This window comes from Chaetodon auriga, chromosome 16, assembly GCF_051107435.1.
Source record: "Chaetodon auriga isolate fChaAug3 chromosome 16, fChaAug3.hap1, whole genome shotgun sequence".
Lineage (NCBI taxonomy): Eukaryota > Metazoa > Chordata > Actinopteri > Chaetodontiformes > Chaetodontidae > Chaetodon > Chaetodon auriga.
The window spans coordinates 4,030,460-4,045,154 of NC_135089.1; positions in this window are offsets into that span (position 1 = coordinate 4,030,460).

Sequence of the window (14,695 nt, forward strand, 5' to 3'; positions counted from 1 at the left end):
AAAAAACAATTAAAACAAATAATCAGTGGCTGTACAACAATAAACATCTGTTCCACTTGTGTGAATGTCCCTGTCTCTATTTTCCAATCCCATGCCAGCGTTTCTGACATCAGCAGCCTGCCTCACTGATCCACTGACAACATTTTAAGCATTTTTTCATCACCAAGCCTGTCATTAAACACAATCATCGCTGCAGGTGGGTGGAAATCATTGATTGGGAAAGACACTGTGCTTGTCACAACAAAAAGCTCCGGTGTCATATGGTAACCGAGGATGATAAAGCTGAGGTTTGCAGTGACAGGAATTTGTCAAAAAGCCTGAAGTCACACCACGTATGTTCCGGTGTGACCTCCCCAACAGGCCGGCCAGTGATCCGCTGGAGAGAATTGACTGGCACGGTGAGCACCGATGAACCAGTGACCGTCACTCCAGTGGGGTGTGATTAATAAAGACTTTCCCCAATAACACACAGTTCATTAGGAGCAGGTTAATGGACTGAAATGCAAGATATCACTATGCAGGTCCCCTGGCTCCCGACAGCTCCATTTCTGCTTAATTAGACTCATAGATGAGCTTTTCTCTCTGTCCATCTATTCTTTCCACCTACTCCTCTTTCTCTGCCGCTCTCTTCTGTCTGACAGGCAGCACAGAGGGAAACCTGGTCTGTATCTTTCAGTCGCCAGGTCAGAACCTTTTCTGTCAGCCTCATTTTGTCTTGGATCAAACTATTTTAAACCTTTTTATCTGGTGGGTTTTCCCCACCTGCTAATAATGCATGTGATGTTATCTGCTAAAAGGGTTAATTGATCTCAGCTCTGGGGTTAATTGGCTCGACGGGCCTAATGCTGAGGGACCCGACCCCTGAAGGAGCAAGGTCAGAGCTGAGGGGTCAGCAAAGGAAGGAGAGGCCAAGTCAGTCCAGTGTGACTGAGACATCAAAGAGTTTGGGTGCTGGGAAGTCTTCGTGCTGTCTTCCAACCATCTGACTGTGCACACATACAAATTCACTGCTCATTATGATGCAGGAGATGCTGATGAAAGATGGGAATGAGCTCATCGACTTAGGAGGTTGCTTGATCTCTCTCTCTCTTTCTTTTTTATTAGATTATTTCAGACGATAAACGTGTCTCTGTATAATTCCAGCCAGCCTCTTCAGTTGCCCAGGGTATCAGGGAGCTCTCTGGGAGAGGAAACAGCAACCTATAAAGGGAGATCCGCTCCCCGGCCCACAATCTGAAGAAACAGCAAACATAATAAAACGCCTTTTAAAACGGAGCACGTTCATTCATACACACACTTTCACTCCTGCACATAATTATAGGGCCATAACTCAGTCTGTATACTCTCTGGGGAACAGTCAGACAAGCGGCTGCTATTTTTTACTCACTTGGAAAAAAAAAAAAAAAAAAAAAAAAGCAGTGTGGATGCTCAGATACCCATCATTTGACACCCAGGATCGACTTATCTTAATGTTGTTTCACAGACAACTCACATCAGCATGACAAATAGGAATGCGTGTTTGTATATTTTCTTTTTATTCCGCTCTCCTGCCAAACTCCAACAATTGTGCTCAATCATTGCATTGCTTGACACGTAATCCTATTTCACAGTATAATTCAGTTTGAATGAAAAGCTGCAGGCAACAGACAGCCTGGTGAGATGTCACAGACCCGGACTGCGGGGTTTATAGATGAGCAGCGGCTGCCCTCTAGTGGCCGTTGTCTCTTCTGCACCCGCAGGACGGAGGCAAAGTTTTAAGTTTGGTGGCACTCAGGGGTGGTGGAGGTCATTTAAAGGGAGAGTTCACTGAATAAAGAAGTTCTGTCATTTCCAGCGCTGCTGTATTTAACTGTGCAGACTGAGATTATGTTTTGTTTGTGGTGCTAACAGCATTGCATGTTTATATTAAACATAATATTTACATTTAAGGAGCATTCGCAGAGACAGTGTCAATAGTTTTCTTAGCTATGTTAGTAATCTGGCCCAATGAGCACCTCTCAGTCCCCACATTGAAATCACAGTGGGAATTAAAGGCTCTAAGGTTGACTTTTTGAGCACTTGACACACACTTTCATCCACATCTCTGCAGACTTTTTCCAAGTGAATAATCCACATTGCATATGCATGCCACTGAGTTCCACAAAAACATGGAAGGAGTCACACAGAGGACATTTTCTTGTAAGTATAAACCTATAGCAACATGTGTTATCAACCACTCATCACCGTCTGTGAAGATTCAGTGTTTATAGGCCTGAGAGGAACACTGAAAGAGGTCTCTACTGTACAAAACAGAGCTGTTGAAGTGGACTGTTTGAACGCTTTAGGCAGGATTAGCAGAGTTTCATTCACCTTTGTTATTATGGGATGGTGGCTGAAATAAGAATTAAATGTAAACCTAATCAGATAAAACCAAAAATATGTGGATACCACCGGTGATAAGTAAAGAAATATGTTTCTTTAAGCTGCCAAGGAATTAAACTTTTATGAATACTTAATTAGATTATATTTACATTTGCAAATTGATCTCATTGTGCCAATTCATATGAGAAACAGATGTATTACTGCAACTATTACATGTATCCAGATGTGACTGAGGAGTGAGCAATAATTCTGAACTCCAGCAGCCACTAGGGGGGGCTGTAATCAAAGGAAACCCCTTCAAGTCACGGAACACCTCTAGCTACTAGAGACCCATCCTGCATGGGTATCAATAACCATCCATCAAACATGGGAGACTGATGTCTGACAAGATGAACAGAGTGTCGTGTCAATGTTCGCTGCAACTGTTTCCGCTACTGTGAGGAGCACATTAGCTGAAAGGGAAGAAATCTGTCGATTTCTGGCTGGTGTTCCTGGTTTCGGACATGCAGATAGTATCAAGATTCAAGTCTGGAACATATTTGAGTTTCTATCTTGTTTCAGTGTGACTCAATCTGATGGGCTGCATGTTGAAAGAGCAGACGTTACAGCAGACGGGCAGAAATTCACTGTAAAGGAATGTCAGATTAACACCAGCGGTGACTCCCTCTTTCTGTGTCCCAGCTTTTTCCCACCACTCCCCTTCTCCATCTTAACCTTTAACCTCCAAAGATATAAAAACACGAGGCAGGTCAAGCTAACAATGGACTGATTGGATCTCCGAGAGCTGCTCTGTGACTGAGCGGTCAGCCATCATTCTCAGCTAATCAATGTCTTTTTTTTGAGCACAGAGCACAATAAGAGAGCCGGTCAGCAGGGAGGTAGGAGTGATGACAGAGGCTGGCACTAGAAACATCAGGGATCGAGGGATGAAGGGAGGTTTATATGTGGATTGAGGGATGAAAAGAGGTCTGGATGGATGGAGGAGAATCAAATCTCCAGCTCTGGGGAGGTCTACACACTCAGGATCCATTAATCCCGCACAGATCCCCCCTTTCTTTATGTTTCATTTCCTCCCTCCTCCTTCCTTGAGAAACACAGCCTATAGTTTTCCATTTACTTTCCCATGATAGCCAGTTTTTTTTCTTCTGACCTGTTTGATCGTGAAGTTTTGAATATGGCTTCTGTATTTTGATTCCTTCTCTCTCTTGTTTCCAATAAAAACATTTTCAGAAGTTGAGTGTTTCCCTTCTAGCTTTTCCTTGAGATCTGATGTAAACTTTAAATGTACCACAGAGGATTAATTGAGCTCAAGGAGGGAAGGGATACACTTCTGGGACTTGTCAACTTTTTAATTTTCCTTCTTCTTTACCTCGTGAAGAGGAGTGGATTACTTCCAGACATTGACAAGGAGACTCAGGCACAGAGGCTGGTTCCATCCAAACGTTCCTCCAAATCTTTTTAGCCATGCTCGTGGCTGCAGGGAAAGCTTGTTGACTCGTGCGTCAGAGTGAAAAACCTTGACATTAAGTGTATGCGTCGTCATGAAATTTGGTACAAATATTCATGGTCCCCAGAGGATTCTCTCCTCTGCTCTTCATCCAGTGTCACTGAGGTCAAGGTTTCACATTGAACATCAGCATTTAAAGCATTATAATAGCCAACAGCTGCTAACATGAATGTCAGTTATGGGCATATTAACATATGAAGATTGCATTCAGCTCAAGGCAGAGCTGAGCCTAAACACAGCTGAGGCTCGCCAAGTTCAATTCAGACTTGAAAAATGTATAAGACATATTTTAAGATTAGCAGCACATTAATTAGTCCCCACTGATGTGAAGTATCCTCATAAAGCACAGACAGGAGACAGGACCGGATCCCCCGGGAGTCTAGGAGCTGGTGGTGGTGAAGTAAAGCCAGCAGATGGGCACTCACTTAAATCTCCTGGAGCATGCTGGATGTCATGGTGTCAGGGAGGCGGTTTGGAAGGCAGAAGGACGAAATAGCAATATTATTAAAAGAGCTGCATCCAAGGACCTGCTGGCTCCAGAAGACCCTCATTCAGACATGATTAAGTTGGAATTTGTGAATGCAAGGAGCTCTGACAGTGTGACAGTGCTTTCTGGTGTGTGTTCACAGGTCTACTCGTCAGTGTCAGAGCTGATGAACGTATTACTCCAAATTTCATTCAATTCCTCCGTGTTGGCGGCACTGTTTGTTTGTTAAGATAAATTAGATTTCTTGGAAAGGAGAGACCGACAGGAGAGAAAGTGTTCGGGTTCCATGTTTCTCTGCGGGCTGAGAAAATTCCTGGAACCTTTCAGGCTAATAAAACTCTTAAGCCCATTGGAAAATGTCAAAAATGCTTTGTCATCAAGGCTAAAAATCAGCCTGTGGCACAAGTAACCAAGCAACGCTGCTACAGCCGCGACTTCCAACTGCACAGTGGCGGCTGTCTTTAAACGTTATGAAAGAAAATCAGAAGCAGCGGCGAGGTTTTAATTACAGGAGACAGTGCGGCAGAGCTGCGCTGACACTGGATGACACCTGATCTCCGTAATAAACCGTGAGCTGTTTTCACACTTTCAGCAGGTCGTCATCTGCTCGTGTGCCTCTGATCAGCCGCGAGTCTCTGCCCGCCGACCTGTCCACGGCTCGTGTTTGGGTCCGGTCGTGTCTAAAGCTGTTAGTGACTCAGTGCTGCATTGCTGTTTGTTTGGGTTTGACAGCATCGGGGGGTGAGAGTGACTCAGTCTCAGCACCAATGGATTTCAGCTTCCCCTCTGCCTACACTGTTTAACCTCCCTCTGGGCTCCCTGAGATATTTATTTTTAGTATCAGAGAGCCAATTTAGGATTTCCCACTGTGACGGGGTCTGTTCAAACTCCCTCTAGTGTCTATCGAATGACACAGTTTAAACCAATCTGGCTTTTTATGTAACCTTTGACCTTAAACAAGCCAGTTGGTCAGCTCATAAACATTTCCTGGACCGTTACTGGAGCCATGTATCACTGCGCAGTGCCTCAGGGCCGCAGCCTGAATACATTTGTACTTGTGTCAGAAGCCTTTCCATGGAGGATCTATTAACACTGGGGTGTACTTAATCAGCATGAGTGATGGCCGCCACTATCAGTTAACCAATGGAGAAAACAGAAGTTGTGCCACAAGGTCAAACTCCAGCATTCCCCTAATGAAGCTGCCTTTTGGTGGTTTGGCCTTCTTAACATATCCGTCAAGTGGAAAGTGTGAGATTAAAGGAAAATATGAGCAATATTTAAAGTTATGGCACGTTAACTTCTAAGTTCGTCTACATTTTCCTCAGTCAGTCTGCAGTGCTTCCACTGGACACCGTAAAATAGCAATAAAACACACTTTGACATAATTAAATGAAGACTATAATTTACAGTGATGGAATATCTTGTTCTGTGGAAGTTGTTTTTCATCTTGTATGAGAATATTAAAAGTAAAACAGTCCTTTTTTCAACGAGGAAAGTTCTCTAACTTTGACTACAGCATACCGACCACATTTCATAATGTAGGGAGATGCAAAGACGAGGGGGACACATGAACACACAAAAACATTCACAGGTTTGTCTGTAAAAATCATCACATAATGGAAATCTTTCATCTCGCATTTTTAAAGGCTCCTCCATCACCAGACGCTCCCACATGCATAATTATAACCCAGAGGACAGGTGAGGCTTTGTTGTGGTCATTGTATCGTCTTCTCTTTCATCCTCCATCCTGATAATGGAGATGCAGGCCTGCAATATGTCTCAACCTATATGTCGTATAAGAGCTTCCCTTTAAAGACAGTGCAGCCCCAGCAGGTTGTTCCATATGGTCTATACGGTCATATCAGAGGAGGACTTGTGGTCCTGATGTGGTGTCCTCGGGTTACGCTGTTTTTTAGGGTGGATCAAAGTGGAGCCACCATCAGCTGGGATGCTCAGACACACAGGGAAGGTCATCAGGAGGGGCTGCTGGGAAGGTGTCCGACTTCAAGGCCTACGAGCGGGGGCCTGCGTCACCCGCCATTGTGAGGTGGCCAGCCGGCTGGGGGTGCCGCAGAGGGAGAACAGCAGGGTGCCCTCGGGGATACGGAGGACAGGGACCCTTTGAAGTGGGTAGGATTGCGACTCTGTGGCTGTGTGACCCTCGCAGAACCCCGCCCCACTTCTACACATCACATATGGACACCTCCCAAAACTACCCATGGGAGCACTGTGGCTCCCAGACCCAGGCAGCATAACCTGAGAGTGGCTGTAGCAGCCTGTCAGACCACTGATGGAGGCTCCCCATTGGTCCAAACAGGAAGCGAGCGTGACCCCGTGAAGCCCTGGGGTCAAATACGTCTCTTAGAATGGTGACAATTGGATTAGTGTCTTATGTAGGCCAGACAGCCGTGGGATCCCATAAACACAGACACGTTCACACAGGTAGAAGTAGCCTGGGAGCACTTACACTTGCACTTGAACGTCTTAAACACACACATTTTATTTAAGGCACCTGGCTCCGAGGCACTAAAGCTCCCTCTAAGTTCCCCCCTTTTATGTTCAGGAAACAGCAGTGCATCCCATCAAGCGCATGATGTCACTATTTTCATTTTTGTTTACGATACGGGATCGATAAGTGAAGGTGTACCTATTTGTTTTCGATGGATGAGTCATCCAGTTGGCTGTGCTGCCCTTTCTATCTTTAGCCCTGCATTTATTTTTCAGCACTGTGCTTTTTTTTCTTTTTTTTTTTTTTGCTTTTTTATGTGAACAATCCAGCAGGAGACACACACACCTCCTCTTCTGGGAGACGCATGGAAACAGTGTTTTAAAGCTCTGCTCCCTCCTGCCCTTTTCCCTCTTCTGTCTCCCTCTCTGCCTTCCTCTTCATCTCTCTCTCTTGCTCTTCTCTTGCTGTCTTTCTCCTCTCACTTGAGTAGATGAGGGCACGACACCATCACTTCTGCAGACTTAAAAAAAAAGATGATCAGACAGATTTAATGCCAGTGGAGCCAGTTTGCTTGTCTGGTCGAAGCATTTTGCGTCCACGAGTGCATTTATACACACGTGTGCATGTCGTATGTGTGTGCGTTTGTATGTGCTGTACATACATGTCTGTGTGTGTGGTCATACGCGTGTGGCTGGCGCAGAGGAGCAGTGGTGCATACACTAACATCAGTCAGAGCCCAGAGCCAGCCTTGCTTTAATGGCTGCCATAATTAAAAAAGCTTTTAGAGGAGGGTGTGCCACTAAAGGGGGCAAGGTGGGGGCGGTGCTGGGCCGGTTGGAGACGTGGAGCGAGTAGTGCAGGACACCCATCTGCCAAAAAGACAGGCTCGTTTTGCATGAGCACGCTGCAGAAATGACAGAAAATGGGATTCCTTCTGAACGTGAAGGGCTTGTTTTTCAGAAAATGCATGTTGAAATGTTAAGATTTTCAGGGTTATAATGTAAACTGATGGAAGTATTGAAGTCCTTTACTTAAACCTGAACACAACACTCACATAGCATCACCTTCTAAATTGACCTTGCAAGCTTGTTAGCAAACGGTTGCTGCTCTACACATCCAGCAGGTACGGAAAAACGTTATCATTCATTTAGAGTCACGTTTCTGGCCATCTGCTGAATGTAAGTCCAATAGTGACTCTCATTTAAACTCTATTTTTGCTCTGCTCCTGAGGGAAATTTCTGGCTTTTTAGCTGCTAAATGCTGCGCTATGTTCAACAGCTAGTCGCTAACTGTGACTGTCTGCTGTCTGATGCTGAGCAGGTGGTGTATGGTGGAGTTATAGAGCTTTTCCTCTGAAAACAGCTTGACACTGTAGCTGAAAACGACGCTATGAGAGCAGTGAGAGTGAATCAAAACAGTAAAGTTGCAGCTGGACGGAAAGACAATGAGCTGAAAATCACTGCAAAGCTCCGTAAAGCTGATAATTCTCTGTCGGTTCATCACATTGTTTTCACATGCATTGAAAGCGAAATGAATATGACTCTTGAAGGAACAGTGGCCAAATAAGAGTGCTCTGATTCCAGCTTGGCTTCATGAACCCAGTTTGCAAGATTTGCCCAGACAGCACAATGAAAGTTTAATACAAAAAAAGGCCATAAAACACTTGAGATTTACAAAAGACACTTAACTAAAGAGCAAGATATGCGCTCGAGTGCAGGGTAAGAAGTTTAAGAACCGCTGATATATAACAAATAATTAATGTTATAAGAAAATGGAAATACTGGAGTAAAATGGGACCTCAACACTGAACCTAAGTGCAGTACTGGAGTTGGAGCACAAAACAAGCAGTTGTCTTTCATAAACAGTCTGTAATGCTCTAGTGTTGGTTTGTAAAGCATGAAGCGCCTGCAGAGAGCCAGGAAATTCATGCTGATGTACAGAGGAACATGGAAGTGCTGCAGGCTGTCTGCAGCACAGACTGTGACCTCAGCAAACGCATTAGTTAATCCTATAAAAGACGTTACCAAGAGGCCACTGTGGTGTCCACTGGCCAATAGAGCGAGCAGAATTCAGCCAAAATCCAAGTAATTCCACTCCTGTATTCCTACCTTGTGTATTATCACAGTATCACTGCTGATCCATCCTTGTTGCCATTAGCTGTTATGTTTACATATCTAGAAAACATTTATTTTGCTGGAAAAGCTCTGTAACGTAAACACCATGAACGGGGATGGAAACGATTACGCGTCTCGGACATGCCCCCGGCGATAATGGCGTAAGACTGATCTGAACACGCTGCACAGCCTAAATATTCATAAGAGGCAGGGAAGAGGCCGGATTAGATGCCGGTACGACTGGGATTCGGGGATTTCTTTATGTTTGACTCACGGCGGAGGAAATGCATGTAGCTAGCCGTATACTGTACAGAAGGTCGTATTGCATTACACTGGCACCAGCGAGGAAATTCAAGTTAGCCAATTTTGACAATTATTTATCAAAAGCAGATTTGTGGATGAGATAGTTTTGCACTTCTAAACTACACAGTACATGCTATACTGTAATCCATTTTGTAAGCCTTTACATTTGTGTGTGATGGGGGGGGGTGGAGGGGGGTGTCAAAGTCGGTTTTGGACGTGTGGTTGTGATTAGTGAGGTCCTTAAACTTCCCCAGGTTGAGAAAACATTTGAAAACACTTTTCATTTCCTTAGCTTGAACTGGAGAGCATCTTGATTCTCACACTGTTTCACACACACACACACACACACACACACACACACACACACACACTCCTCCTTATGCAGGTAAATGATCCCACTCTCTTACAGAAGTCCAGTGGAGCAGATCTGCCTGTCTGCGGCCTCTGGGGTCACGTAGAGGAGGTCTGAGCCTGGTTCCATACAACTACTGAGCCCCACAGTTTATCTCCGCCGACGCTATTGAATATCGCTGAGGGGGGAAACATCTCTCTGTTTACTGTTGCACTCAGAGGTAAAAGCAGCGACTTGGGGGAGAAGGTGTGAGTTCTGGGTTCAGGAGCAGGTCGGAGTTAAAGAGAGGTCGAGGTTAAAGTGCTGAACTGTTTCTGCTTCCACTCCGACTGTCTTTACTTACACGCACTAACATCAATATGCAGCTGACATGCTCACAGATGTAATCCCGATGTAAATTCTGCATGAATAAATGATAATGTGCATGAGGTGTAATTGTTTTCGCTGAGTTGTATTGGTTGTTCTTTTACTTACATGCACTGTACATGTGTATTATTTGGTCTGCTGCAAAGTTTCTGGTTTTTGAATGTGTGCGATGCTTCCTGCCAATTAGCACATCACATACGTATTGACTATGTGCAGTCTTATTTACAGTAACTTGTTTCAACCCTCAAATTGCTGGTTATGTATGTGAAATCCCACTTACTGCTCTGCTGTTACATACGCTCCATTACTTTTTTTTTCTTGCTGTATCCTATTAACTGCTCCTGGAATGACCCTCTAATTCCCCGTGGGGATCATTAAAATTTCATTTGAACTGATGCTGCGCAGTGTTTGACATGAAGTTGATGGGCTGTATGGCTGAACTGGACCCCCTGTCTTGCTCCAGAAATGGGAAAAGGGTGGTTGAGTGAGTGGAGGTAGAGGTGGAGGTGTTAAAGTGCTCCAGGCAGACGGCGTCTCCTGCCCTGAAGGCCCAGGCGGGGGCAGCGGGAGTTTCTGCGCCGCTTCTTATGTTCAGGAAGAGAGCAGGCAGGGGTGCAGGATCTGAGCAATTACACTATTTGGGTTACAGGGGAGCTATTTATTTGCACGGTTTGACGTGTTTCTGTCGTCTGGGGGAGCTGTGCAGTATGGAAAACCGATAGCGCTGAAGTGTATTTATTTGTTCTGCAGTCAAAGCAGCCAAACAGAACAAGGCCGGGGAGAGGAACTGGAAATTAGTAAGTTAGAGCTGACAGAGAGAGAGACAATTTACAGAGCCTTTCAAAGAGTCATGCTTTTAAGTTTTGTCCTAGCATGCTGTGCACTGACTCCTGCAGAGCTGTGGGTGGATGAGAGGACACGTCCTCCATCTGCTTGTATGACTTCTCGACCACAACACGGTGCTGGCTACTGACCAACAGTGGGACGAGTTCAGCACACAATCATCTCACTTCGAAAAAAAACAATCTTTAAAATCTCTACATGTCCAAACTGTCAGGATCCACTATCTGTCTTGTCCTAGTGTTTCCGCTTTCCCTTTTCCCTTGGTGTTATTTGTCTGTCTGTCTGTCTGAAGCTGGGTGTGTCACTACACCCAGCTGGCTCCGCCTAATCAGCAGCACACCTGGGGCGCATCAGGCTGATTGGTGCTGGGTATTTAAGGATGGCTCTCGGTTGTACCTGTTGCCAGATTGTCCTGATCTCTCCTGTGATTTCTTAGTTGGTTTCCAGTTGTCTGCCAGCCACATCCAGCGTTTGTTTAAGCCTCAACCCGTCCAGCGGTGCTCTTTTGTTTGTAGTTATCTCCGCTCTGTATGAGAGCCTAACACAAGCTTTTGAAAGCTTCACTAGCAAAGGTCTGAATTTCTTTTAAACATTAGGTCCTGGATTTCGGACAAAAGCAAGCTTTTTGTTTCTATCGGGCAAAAATGATGTCTAAATGACAGCTGGCATGAGCAGATTCTATTAGCTGCAGCTAATCGGCTAATTAAGCTAATACCGTGAGTCGGTTAAAAAGCCTACGGCTGACTTTTTAATGTTTAGCTGACTTGTTTTAGAACCTTGTAAAATGGTCCAAAATGTGCATTTGATGGTCCAGTTCAAAATACTGTAGGCCACATAAACCACTGAGGCCAAAGCTGCAGAAGACTAAATGAGCAGCATTCTTCTTGCATCGCAGTATTACGCTAATTAGTCCTCGGATTATAAAGCTAATTTCTTTCATTTTAGCATAACCCTGTTTGGCTGCTTAGCAAGGTTGGACAGATGCTTTATGGCAGCATCTTTAAACTGTGTTTCTATACTCACATTGCATGAAAAAGTGGGGAAAAACTAGACCTTTCTTGAAAAGATCTTTTTAAAGTAACTACAAACAATGTAGCAATAAATATTCCTTGGCCTTGATTGTAACACTATGTTAGGGTTACTTCTGCAGGCAGTAAGCTAGTTGGCTGCATATGCTAACGTTTGTATGTTAGGTTAGACCAGATACACTGTTGGTTTTGAAGTACAAAAACTACAACACCACCCTTCAAACTCTATATGCAGAGTATCGCTCTGACTTTAGCCGCAATATAGGTTCCTTCTGTAACGTTAAGTTTTGGTTTTCATATTTTTGATGGCAGGAAATCAAGAAGTGAAGAATGAAAACATAAAAGTGGAGCAGCAGTCCAAAGAAAGGTCTCCCGTGTGTTTTACCTCTTAAATCCATCATGGGAAACATACATCAGCATGCCATTGGCACATTACTGACATAACATCACATGAGTTCTGGGAAAGTTCAGACAGTTTTTCCAGAGTTTCATGTCGCTGCCACCTGCAGCTGCTGACATGCAAAGTTCTTCAGTACAGTTTTACATATCATGTTGATTTCACTGTCAGTGCGTCACCCTGGAACAATCCTCACTCATTCTCAGCCATTGTGTGTGGTTTTTTTAAAGCGCAGACGTATGTGTGTGTTCACTCTCCGCAGACTCCTTATGTTTCCCGCCGCACTTTGATAAAACCACAGAGATAAAAGAATGAATCAAGAGCAAAAATAATCAGATAACCAGAACTTTTTTGCCATTTCCTGCCATTATCAGCATCAGTGTCATCATTATGTCCTTCATCTGTCTCACCATCACATCTTTATCCTCCTCTGTTTGGCTCTTTTCAAACACACACACACACACACACACACACACACACACACACACACACGCACACACACACACTTCTCCCAGAGTGCTAATTTTGACCATGTGTATATCTGGCAGCTATTTTAACCCTTAAATGCATACTTCACGTTGTTAGCAGCCCAGGACTATGTTACACCACATCGAATTCATTCCCTTTATTCAATTAAGCACTCAATTTTTAAAGAATATGAAAAGCATTGTTTTTGTGGCGTGCCTTTCTCCAAAAAAGTTTAGAAGCCTGCAAGAGATTTTTTATTTGCAGGATAAAAGTCTTCTGTTTTGTCCAGAAACAGAATCCCTTCAATCCCTGATTATTACATATGGCTTAATCTGTGTCATGTATGAGCCGGCTCACTGCAGAGCTGAGCTACGTAGGAATGTTTAAAGAAACAGCGATGCATTCAAGGGTTAAACTCCAAAACCTTTGCCCTTGAACTGTGCTCAGATCATTCCTGGGTAAACACAGCGCTCACACAGCCACAGAGGACATGGAATCAATACAGCAAGAGCGGATATTATTCTCCAATATTAGCAGCTTTTCATATTCATAATTCACCCTATTCATAGCATTTTTGCAGTCAGAAGAGCGGCCCGTGCCTCTCACGGTGGGAACGGCTGCATTCCACGCCATGTCAGGTATGAAAGGATAAAGTGGAGCATGACGACCGCCTCCAGCTCCTGCAGAGATGCCCTCCTGATGGCTCTCAGCACTAGATTACAGGTGGATTACCAGCTGAGCAACATGACAGGATATGAAATGCTTCACTCTTGCACCATGCATGTCAATCCCGGGTTATGAATTCTTCTTGCGTTCAGAAGCGGCGCTGATGGAGCAGAAGCTGATTTTGAGGCGCAGCAGAGCCATATCCCTTTGACATTATAACTCATTTTAGGCGGCCACTGCTGATTATCCAGTTCAACATGGTGACTAATGAAATAGCTTTACATGACTAACTGTTCGGCAGGAGAAGAAGTTGTTGTCGAGGCACTTTGTCAGCCGGAGACTCATTAGGTGCTTATGATGCTGACGGTGACTCACAAGTATGATTGATTATTCCTCATAGCAAAAATCAACTACAGTCTGGATATGTTTAGAGAATATAAAGTGGCTTCAGAATCTTTGTTTGATTGCATTCGGGGCACGAGGCCGCTTTGCTGCCACAGACCAGCCTTATCTCAACATAACTCTTCGGGTTTGGCAGGAGATGCGTCACACGGACCCCAGAACACCACCCTCTGTCACGACCTTGAATCTCTCACATTATGATGACTTTATTCTCTGCTCGTTTGACTCTGTCTGTCAGTCTGCCCGATAGCTGCTTAGATCTGTTGCTTTTATACTTGGAATGCAGGAAAAGGTCTGTTTTTTCCACTCTGCCGTGTGCTCGTATCCTTCAAAGCCAGACTCACTATTGTGTTTGAGATTAAATTCATCTAAATTTACATTCCAGCTTTCATTTGATGGATTTTGAGTAACGTTTTTGCATTTTTTCAGGCATAAACAACATGTTCCCTTTCAGTTAAGTGAGTTTTTTAAGATAAGATTCATCAGTGAATCAGTCATCTGAAACGTGTATATAGACTCTTGTGGCTTTATTTTTGTTGGCACCATTGTGTGATAATGCATTTAAATTAAGTTTTACAAACTCTTATGGAGTTACTGTCCTCCTGTTGACTTCTTGCAGTCGATGCAAATGCCTGGTAAGGTGACACACATCGATGTCATCTAATGAAAAATGTGGCTTTCGTTCTCAAAAAACCCTTATCGTTCAGACAGCCCACCCAAACTTACTGTTGTTTACTTTTCTTCCCGTCTATTGAAACAAACGCTACATTTACATTCATGTTTATACTCACATTATACGTCGTTAGAAAGCTTAGATTCTTGTGAATCGACTGATGCAAACCATTTCAAGATACAATCTCAACAGGAGACACAATAAACACCAACAGCAGACAAACAACTGTTTTTAAAACTAAGGTAACATTGATGCAGCTCTCATTGATTACATCTACAA